Source organism: Chiloscyllium plagiosum, unplaced genomic scaffold, assembly GCF_037043375.1.
Source record: "Chiloscyllium plagiosum isolate Xiang-an unplaced genomic scaffold, Cpla_swu_hap1 HiC_scaffold_3, whole genome shotgun sequence".
NCBI lineage: Eukaryota > Metazoa > Chordata > Chondrichthyes > Orectolobiformes > Hemiscylliidae > Chiloscyllium > Chiloscyllium plagiosum.
In genome coordinates, this window is record NW_028270141.1 from 86,510,014 (window position 1) to 86,520,500 (window position 10,487).

At 42.2% G+C, this 10,487-nt stretch overlaps 1 long non-coding RNA gene across 1 annotated transcript; it reads left to right on the forward strand.

Moving 5' to 3' along the window:
- Positions 1 to 613: 613 nt before the first annotated feature.
- Positions 614 to 5,094, forward strand: LOC148150620 (uncharacterized). Its single transcript, XR_015753808.1, has 3 exons — positions 614 to 1,250; positions 3,186 to 3,286; positions 3,666 to 5,094. It is a non-coding gene; the product is annotated as an uncharacterized LOC148150620 (long non-coding RNA).
- The last annotated feature ends 5,393 nt before the right edge of the window (positions 5,095 to 10,487 follow it).

The window sequence follows — 10,487 nt, forward strand, 5'->3', positions numbered from 1 at the left end:
AGAACAATGGCATGTCTAACTTCCAAACTGGAGAGAACATACAGTCCCATTAGAGTGGGGGAAAGGGAGAGAGAATATTGACAGAGAATGCAACAAATAAAGCTAAGAGAAAAGGAAAGAATGGATTCAGAATTTGAAGGTGAATTCAATATTAAGTCCAGAAGGTTGTAAAGTGACTAGTCTGAAGATGCGATGTTGTTCTTCTAGTTTGTTTGTGATTTGCTGGAGCATCATGGCATGCCAAGCTCAGAGAACTGGGCATGCGAGCACGATGTTGTGTTAAAATGACCGGCTATGGGAAGGTTGGGGTCATGCTTGCTCAAGGCTGTGGCTGGGTGGTAGATGAGGTGTTGTTCCTCTAACTGAAGCACTGCAATAGGCCTGAGACAGAGATATTGGGAATACGGCGGTATGTTGAAGTAGCAAACAACTGGAAGCTGGGGTCAATTTAATGGTTTTAAAACAATCCCCAAAATAATTCCCTCCAAAATTACAGAAACCTTTAACACAATCATTAAAATGAGCAAAATGAGGAGGCATTTAGTGACTCCAGAATGATTTTACTCTGGCTCAGAGAGTGAGTCAGTTGACTGCACATTCGTACAGTGGGAGGTCAGGTTTATTTTGAATGCTGGTCCTTTATTATCATGTTGCACACTCTGCATGCCACACTATTGAAAGTCTCAGAGACTGATTCAGCCAGCAGGAAAGTCATTCTGGGACATGTCAGTGGTGCCAATTATAGAGTGAGGTCACTCAAGAAGCTTGCCCTGCTTATCTCAGTTCCACAAAATTTAGTTTACTTTTGACGGCCCTCTTCCACTTTACCATGTAATACAAGCAGTAGGCTGAGTGTGAAGTGTGTGCTTCATTCTACTGCCCTATGAAATTATTCTGGTGTTCTATGTCATGAGTTATACAATATCCTGACTCCCACATTCACACGGATGTGGAGCACTCATGGAAAACTCAGCAAATACGTGGTGCTGGTGTGGAAGTCGGATGGCAAACACGCCACAACCTTTTTAACTCTAATACTGTCTAGCTGCTGCAGAGGTCAAAATCCACCTGAAACTAGAATGGGATTGAAAAGTAATAGTTAAATATTGTTTCATAACTACAGAAAGACTTCCTCAAGGCTTGTTGTTTATTATTTTCCCATTAAATTCTGAGCTTTATCTGCAGATGATCTACACCCATATACAAGAATGACCATCTTGCTTGCTTGCATTTTTCCAACACGATATCAGGTAATTTTTCCAGAATGGTACTGGTGAAGTACAAAATTGCATTTTTAAATTTTATATTTTAATACAGCCACCAAACATTTCAAATTTTATTTCTATTAAAATTCTATTAGCAATTGTCAGCAAAAGGTGCCAATTTTGTGTATGTAATGACTAATCATGAAATATTTACATTAATTATTTTTTATGTTCTATTTTTACATTGCAAGCCTTTGGTCTTTTTGTTATTAGTTATAGTTTCCCGTCTGTCTTTCATAAATTTAAACTTGCTAATTCAGGTATCAGTGATTGGCTTTGGTAAAGACATTTATAGGCTAGCAAGGTAATCAAATTGTCCTCCACTTACAAGAAGTGTTCACACCATGAAATAAAGGAACAAAGCTTTTGCTTGTAAGGAGGCTTAGTTTGATTTGAAAGACATTACTTATGTTGAACCAAATTAAAGGTTCTACATTGTTCCTCAAATTACTTCCTGAACACAGGCATATCAGGTAGCAGTGTAGGATGGAGAACAAATAAGTTTTTGTTGATAAGCTTATAATAGAGTTTTCTGTGCTAGGCACGTATCTCATAAGTGGTCAGAATCATTTTAAGATTCATTGGCAACTGTTTGGGCACTTCTCATACTAAGAACTTCCATCTGCATAATCTTGAAATCTTTAGTTAATATCCATTGATGAACATGATAGGCAAAGCCAGCATCTTTTTGCCCAATCCTAATTGCTCTTCAGCAAGTGGTGAGCTGTTTTCTTGAACCACTCCAGTCCATGTGGTGCAGAAACACTCAGTTCATTAGGGTAAATAATTACTGTCAACAATAAGAACGTTCATTTACTAGGCTAAACTAGTTGGCCACAATTCAAGTGAGCAACCTTTGACAATCAGGGAGTGGAGATGAGGGGATAATTTAAAAAATACAGTAATTCATGGGATGAGGGCATTGCTGCCAAGCCTGGCATTTACTGCTTCCCAGAGGGCAGGTAAGAAACAATTGAATTGACTCTAGAATGTTGGCCAAACCAGGTATGATCAATACATTTCCTTCTCTAGAGATATTAGTGAAACAGCTGGGTTTAAATGACAATCAACAACTGCTCCATGGTCACCTTTAAGCAAGCTTTTTATTCCAGATTTTATTGTATTCAAACTTTGACATCTGTCATGGTGGAATTTGAATCCAAGTCAGCAGAACATTAGTCTGTGGTTCAGGAATCCTTGTACCAATAATATTATCACTAGCCCACTGCCATCTCATAATGGGGTCTGCAGGCACGGAACAATCAGGGTGAGAGAGACTAATGACTTTAACAGACAGTGGCTCAACAGAATGGAAGCTTGAGTGACATCAAAGCAGCATTTGACTGAGTATAGCATCAAGGAGACCTAGCAAAATCATAATCAATACGAATCAGGTAAATTCTGGTTGGAGTCATACCTGACAAAAAGGCAGATGGTTGTGATAGCTGGAGGTCAGTCATCCCAACTCCAGCAGGAATTCATCTGAACAGTGTCCTAGACCCAACCATCTTCGGCTGCTTCACCATTGACCATTCATACCTCCATCATAAGGTCAGAATAGGGGGTTTGTTGATGATTCCACAATGTTCAGCTGGTAGTGAAGCAATTTACGTGTGAATACAGTAAGACCTGGACAATATCCAGGCTTGGACTGATATGTGGCACGTATCATTTGCACCATCTTCAACAATAGGAAATCTAATTGGCGTCATTTGACAGGCAGTGGCAATACCATTGTTGAATCCACAACTATCAACATCCTTGTGATTGACCAGAAATTATATAAATATTGAGGTTTCAAGAGCAGGTTTGAGGTTGTGAACTCTCTCATGTGTAACTCAATGCCTGACTCCAGAAATCATGGCCACCATCTACAAAACACAAGTCAGGAGCATAATTGAATATTTTCTACTTGCCCAGGCACATGCAAGTCCTAGAAGAAGCAATCAGAGGTTCCAGTCGAGGAGTTAAAGTTCACAGTTACCTTGAACCTATTGAGATATAAAGAAAGTAATTTTAGTGTGAGTAATGCACAAGGGTTGCTGTTGGGTACTATATACGGTGTGTTATTACATGTTTGCAAAGTGTTAAGGGAGTATTTTGGGGTTATTAGGGTTATACATTTACAATGTGTTTAAAACACTTTGAATTTGTGTTACAAGTAAATAGATTGCTTTATTTTATTTTATCTTTATTTTGCTTAATAAAATTCATTTTTATGTTAAAATAAAATGTGCAACATTGCACGCTTCTGCCTCATTAAGAAACCCCCTCATTACAACCAATATGAAACAAAATATGATCTATCAAGCCAGATTTCAGTCTGGGATCTGACTTGGCCCATAATAACTTCAGCTGGAATCATAATAATTTTAATTTCTATCTCCTTTTACCTCCAAGGCTGAAAACCAGACTCTTCAGTGCTGGAGGAAGAGAATACCACAGGGGGTTAAGGATTTGTCTGCCTTCCTCTCCATTTTGAGGGAACATACCTTGACTGTGCCAAAACCACCTGTGCTTTGAAGGTAGCACATTCTTCAGCTACAGTTTTTCTCATTGGCCATTGGCTCAGGTCTATCCAACTCAGCTCTGCCCCTTGACCCATTAAAGTGAGCTCTGTTGCTGTTAATTAAGCTTACTCTGCATTATCTGTTATCCTTTTTCACCCTCATCCTAGATCTTGTGACATAATGAAGACTGTCCCCTGAATTCTCCTCCACTGACACTTGATCAACTTGACCCAACTCATTCCAAACCACCGGGGCTAGCAGTGCCACTTTCTCATTGGACCTGAGCATATGGTGTGAATCTGACCAGGCCCTGAATGATGTGGGTATGCTTGGAAAACTGGAAGAATCACATGAGAAGTCAACCAAGATCTTTCTTGAGATTGGGAGCAACAAGTTGCTTTTTCCAACACACTTCCAGACCAGTTTCTTGCAAGTGACTGACGGGACGCTTATTAACATATTTACTGATAATTGTCACCCTCGTTACCGCTGAACATCACCTCATTAATTTGCAGGTTGCTATTGTAGCTCAACAATGGAAACTAAATGCTGAGATTTCCCAATGTGGAGGTCAGATTGAGTGCCTGTCCATGTCATTTGCTCCCTCAGACTACCATGTTGGATACTATCACCAAGGCTTCAGAGGACACCCCATGGGCAGTGCCCACATCCACCACACATCCAAGGATTCTGGCATCCAATGAGTGCTAGCCTCAACACATCAACATGGCACCACACAGATCCACATCAAGTACAGTTCTGCAGTTTAATGCTTACACAGTAAACATACCACACGTGCTGCAAGTAAACAGTCGTGTCTCATAGTTTAAAGGGAGATATTCTCACTGAAGTCCATGGCATCAGTCAAGGCGACCCAGCACAGTAAGACCATAAGATCATTTTTGTTTATTCACGGATGTCACTGGCTAGGCCAGCATTTTATTGCCCATCCCAGAGGCCAGTTACGAGTCAATCACATTGCTGTGAGCTATATGTAGGCCAGATCAGGTAAGGATGGCAGTTTCCTTCCCAAAGAACATTAATGAACCAGATGCATTGCTCTGACAATTGACAATGAATTCATTGTCATCGTTAGATTCTTATTTACAGATTTTTAAAATTCAAATTCCACCATCTGCTGTGGTGGGATTCTAATCCCAGGTCCCTAAAACATTAGCTGAATCTGTGGATTAACAGTCCAGCGGTAATACCCCAGGCCATTGTTTCCCCTCAAACACCATACAAAATAGTGACAGGAGTGGCCTTGAGCATTCAACAGGATCGTAGCTGATCCGATACTCCTCAGGCCCACTTTCCTGCCTTTTCCCCATAATCGTCAATTCCTTTACTGAATAAGAATCGATTCATCTCAGCCTTAAATATACACAAGGAATCTGCCCCCACAGCTTTCCAAAGACTCACAATTCTCTGAGAGAAGAAACTCCTCCTCATCTCAGTCTTAAATTGGCACCTGTATATTCAATCTGGTCCTATGCCCTCCCATGAAGGGAAAAGTCCTCTCAGCATTTACTCTGTCAAGCCCCTTGAGAATCCTCTATGTTTCAATGAGATCCTCTCACTCTTCGAAACTCCAGTGAGCAGTGTCCCAATCTGTTCAGCCTTCATTCATAAGACCACCCCTCTATACTATCCTTGCTTCCTGTATCTCCAGTCAGCCTAGATGCTGGCACTTTAGGAGGTATTTTAGTGAACACTTCAATGCCATCCCTCGACACTTGGCCAAGGAGCGGTCACCCCAGATCACTAGCACTGCCAGGACTGCTGGGGACCAGGCCCTTGGTCAGCCTCAGGGAGAGAGGAGCCTGTGATGTCATCAAACAGGGACGTCATACACATGCACAGGCATCATCCTAGTGAACTTTATCTGAACTGTCTTTAACTAAATATCTTTCCTTATATACGGGGACCAAAACTGCTCACAGTACTCTAGCTGTGGTCTCACTAGCACCTTCTACAGTTGCAATAAGACTTCTCTATTTTTATACTCCAATCCTCTTGAAAATAGGGCCGACATTCAATTAGCCTTCCTGATTACAGACTGCGTGCAGTCCAAATCACTTCACTGAGATCCCTGACCAATTCATGTGGGATAATGACAGGAGCTCACTAATGCTTGTGATACATTAGCAATGTTGGTAACCTTGGAAAGATGGAGGCTGGTTCCCAAGGTCAATGTCACCTTACCCATTGCTTGCACATGGTTCAGAAGCCACTTACACCTCACCTAGTTCCATGGAACATCCTTTAGGGATAAGGTGGCTTCAGTACCTTCAGTGCTCTCCTCAACCTCTTCCGTCAGGTAGAGGATACAGAAGCTTGAACACATAACAACAGGTTCAAGAACGGCTTCTTCTCTGTTGTCATTCTTTGCTGAATGGATTCTCTAATTTCAAATAATATTGATCTTGCTAATGTTGATTTTGCTTTGCACACCTGCTATGCAGCCATATCCTTATATACCTTGCTCTGTCTAAGCACCCTATAATCTGTGTGTCCTTGTTTGCATTGATCTGCCTATATTGCTTGCAAAACAAAGCTTTTCACTGTAATTAGGTAGATGTGACTACAATAAAACAAATCAAATCAAAATGTTGCATTTGCCACTACACAGAGACTAAAGCACACAGATGACAGTAAAGGACAGAATGTATATTTACAAAGTGAAATCTTATTTACAATGAAATGTTGTCTGTACCACCGATGCGCTCTTAAAAGATCTGCTTTCTTTCCCTTCCACTACATTCCAGTTCAGATCCAGCTTCTTCAGAGCCTAGAGGCCCTGGAGGTTTGGTCAGCTGACCTGGGATCATCTTTGTCCAAATGGCTGAGAAATGCTCAGTGTGTCCTTCCAGAAACAAGTGCTCTCTCCTCAGCTTGAACCCCCACAGGGCTGAGAGGGGCAGACAGGGTGGAGCTGAATGGCCCAGGGGAGTGTTCTGGGAAGATATTTTGGGGTCCTTTGTTTGCTTCTTGATCGTACTGACTGCCTACTGGCACTGCTTCCAGAGAAGGGGCACCTGGAGTGAGGTCAAGCTCCCTTGACCTTGCCACCCTGTCATTGATACTGAAGACCATTGACCAGGACGATGGAGAGTAGGTCCATTCATACATTCAGCAGACTTGGAGACTGCTGGATCTGACTCTCCATGGCAATCATCAACTTGTCCATGGAGGCGGGTGGATGCTCGCCTTCCTGAGGCAGTAGGATTCCAGCCAAGTTTCTGCCATCCTGTAGCCTTTGTGCCAGGTTGCCCAGTCCTCTGGACAAACCTGCCTGCTACTCTGGTGTCTGCTGGTACATTTGTATGGAGTCCTCCTGAATGCTGACACAGCAGGCACCTCTCTTGCCAGGGGCTGAGAAAGTGCCTGGTCCCCGACAGTCCTCACTGTGCCAGTGATCTGGGGTGTTCCCTCTTTGTCCAGCTGTGGCGGCATGGCACTAAAATATCTCGTGAGGTGCCAGAATATGGGCTGATTGGGAGATGCAGGAGGCAGCCTTGCTGCTGCTTTCTCTGAAGCATCTCTTGTTTTGAGGTGGAGGAGGGAACATTTTGTGGGGCAGTCACCTTCACTGCAGCCTCATTAGACATTCCATTTGTACCCACAAAAGAATGCATCGCAACCAAGGTTATAAGTTGTGGCATGTTAGGAAAAGATTCACAGTGAGAGAGTTGTACAACAATGAACTACGCTTCTCGATTAGTTGTAGGACGTAGATCTCCACTGGAGGGGTCCAGGTCTTCTCAGTGAACAAGGATCCTTTCCTCTTACAGAATGAGGAGCAGACTATTGGGAAAGCAGCCACCCCTGGACTTTGGGTCTGTAATGGGCTGTTTTCTCTTGTACTGAGAGAAAGGGAGAGGTTGCGTGAGATGAAAGTGGATGGCACAATTATTAGCACTAGTGAAACATGGTGTGGCACCCCAGTTGAATGATTAAATGGCACTAAGGCCATGCAGGGTCAGTGGTGTGGGGATATTGGGTGGATGAGAGTGAGGAAGTTAAAATGCTACAAAGGTGTCAGTTCCATGCTTTACTTCTCATTGGGGAGTCGAGGGTTAAACATTCCACTACCAAAGGAGTTACTGCAATATCAACTGAAAGCCTGTACTCTTACAATACAGACAGAACTTCTCAGTAAGAGGGAGGCTGACTGTCTCTCAGAGCTGAGACTAGTGGAGCCACATTTGTGGATTTCCCCTGTAGCCCCAGACAGAGATATTTGCCCTTTCCAGACAAGACTGATAGCGTTGGCCACAACCCTGTTAAACTGCCTCCTGCTCCCATTGTCTTACTTCCCCTCCATATTAGCTTAGATTAGATTAGATTAGATTACATTACAGTGTGGAAACATGCCCTTCGGCCCAACAAGTCCACACCAACCCGCCGAAGCAGAACCCACCCATACCCCTACATTTACCCCTATACCTAACACTATGGGCAATTTAGCATGGCCAATTCACCTGACCTGCACATCTTTGGACTGTGGGAGGAAACCGGAGCACCCGGAGGAAACCCACGCAGACATGGGGAGAACCTGCAAACTCCACACAGTCAGTCGCCTGAGGCGGGAGTTGAACCCGGGTCTCTGGCGCTGTGAGGCAACAGTGCTAACCACTGTGCCACCGTGAATTCACCATTTAGAGCACGCAAAACCCTTCTGCCCTAATCTCTTCCCATCAACACATAATCATGAAAAATATGATAAACAGTTTCTGTAATCCATTCACACGTTATCACAGGACATCGACTTTCATTGGGTTTTGTAAATTCATAATTATCTACCTTAAACGATGTGATGACAATCGTCCATGTGACTGATAAACCTTTTGTTTAATTCCTAGAAAATATACTGTCTCTGTGTGTAGGGCAGGGATTCATGATGAAGTGTCACCACAAGTAGACACATGGCTACTTTGGGGACATTTTGAATCTCTCGCCGGCTGTCTGATAATAACGCTGTTGCTGTTGTACAGAAAATTTGTGCAACAAAATATACATCAACAAGAGTGAGTGAGGAAAGATGTTGCATGGAGCAATGAAAGTGGTACAGCATGATTCTTGATGGGAAGTGGGTGCAGTACAGAGACAGAGTATGAGGTAGCAGAGAGCAAATAGTGGAATTTACTCTGGCAGTGTTGCAAAGGTCATGGATGCTCTGCGGTAGTGCGAGCTGTTTCTCCATGGACACTACACTAACCGGGATGGTGACCTTACACCAGCTTTTGTTGAGCCAAATCTATGTTATCATCACAGCATCTCAATTTCACGTGGCAATTTGCATCTGTGACCCAGCAGTCTTAATTAGGGCTAAGATGAGGTGAATTATTTTTCTCTCTCAGAAGGATGTCTCGAAGGCATTGAAAGCAGGGTTATTGAGTACTTATAAAGCAGAGGTACTAAGATTCTTGTTAAGCAAGAAAATCAAAGGTTATCAGAAATTAGGTGGCAATATGGAATTTGAAGCAGATAACTGCAGAGCAGGACTGAGAGGTGAAATGACCTACTTGTATTCTTATTTCATAACTTTGCATTTCCTTATCCAAGTCATTAATAAAGGGGAAAGGTGAGATCTCAGAGGAGCACTCTGGGGAGTTCTACGTGTCACATCCTGCCAATCTGAGCACATACCCTTTATGTAGACTTGTCTTTCAACCAACTTCCAACTTGTGTATTTAATATTTTGTTTGCAACCTTATTGAAGGCCTTTTGAAACCTATTTGGCAACATTGTAGAGTCTCTTTTGGTCACATTGTTAGTAACATCCAGAAAAAATCAAATACGTTAGTTAGATTTGACTAAATTTTAACAATGCTTTGCTGTCTTTCTGAATAAAAAAGTTGTTCAATTGTTCAATCAGTCTATCTCTTATATCATATATTAGTAGCTTCCCTAAAATTGACATTAAGCTGACAGACCTGAAGTTATCTGGTTTCTCTCTCCCACCCTTAATAACAAAGATCCACAGACTTATGAGCCAGCAACCACCCTTCAGTTAATACTAATTTCTGAAAATTCTTACCTGGTACAAATTTGCCAAGGGTGAAGACTCAGGGTGTTGCCAAGACAACACCCACACTCGTGATACTTCTGTGGCTTGCTTCAGTTACGATTTATGTAACCACAGAAAGATCTGTAATTTAATAACTCTTACATCTCTTCTAAGATTGGCAAGGAAAATAAGAAGCGCTTTCTTTCTTGTTGTATACTGACACTGCACGCACAATGAATCCTCGAGGAGCACAAGGCCAGGGAATTGTTTTAGGAAAAAAATATTGATTTTGAGAAGAGCCAGGGGGTCTTTTATGTTTATTTAATAACTAAACAGGTCTTCAGTATAGCATCTTCTACACCCCTTCAATAGTCTAACTCAGGTTCAGACTTTAGTGCTGTAATTGGGAGTAGGGGTTTGATTCACAGGTCCATGACTTGGAGGTGAGAGTGCTACCACCTAATGAAAGCTGATCATTCAAGCCTCACATTCTGCTTAATCCTCCTGAATGAAACAGTGGAGAGTAATAAATGTGCATTTGTACTCATGGCTATTGTAGTCACCATTTCAAAGGAGCCCACGTGGTCTACATTACTCCTTTGCCATATGTTTTTAAGATAACCATGCTTGTAAAGCAGACATTGTATAATTCTATTTTACATTGCACATATACCTATTTCCTAACCCAGTTAGGGCTGA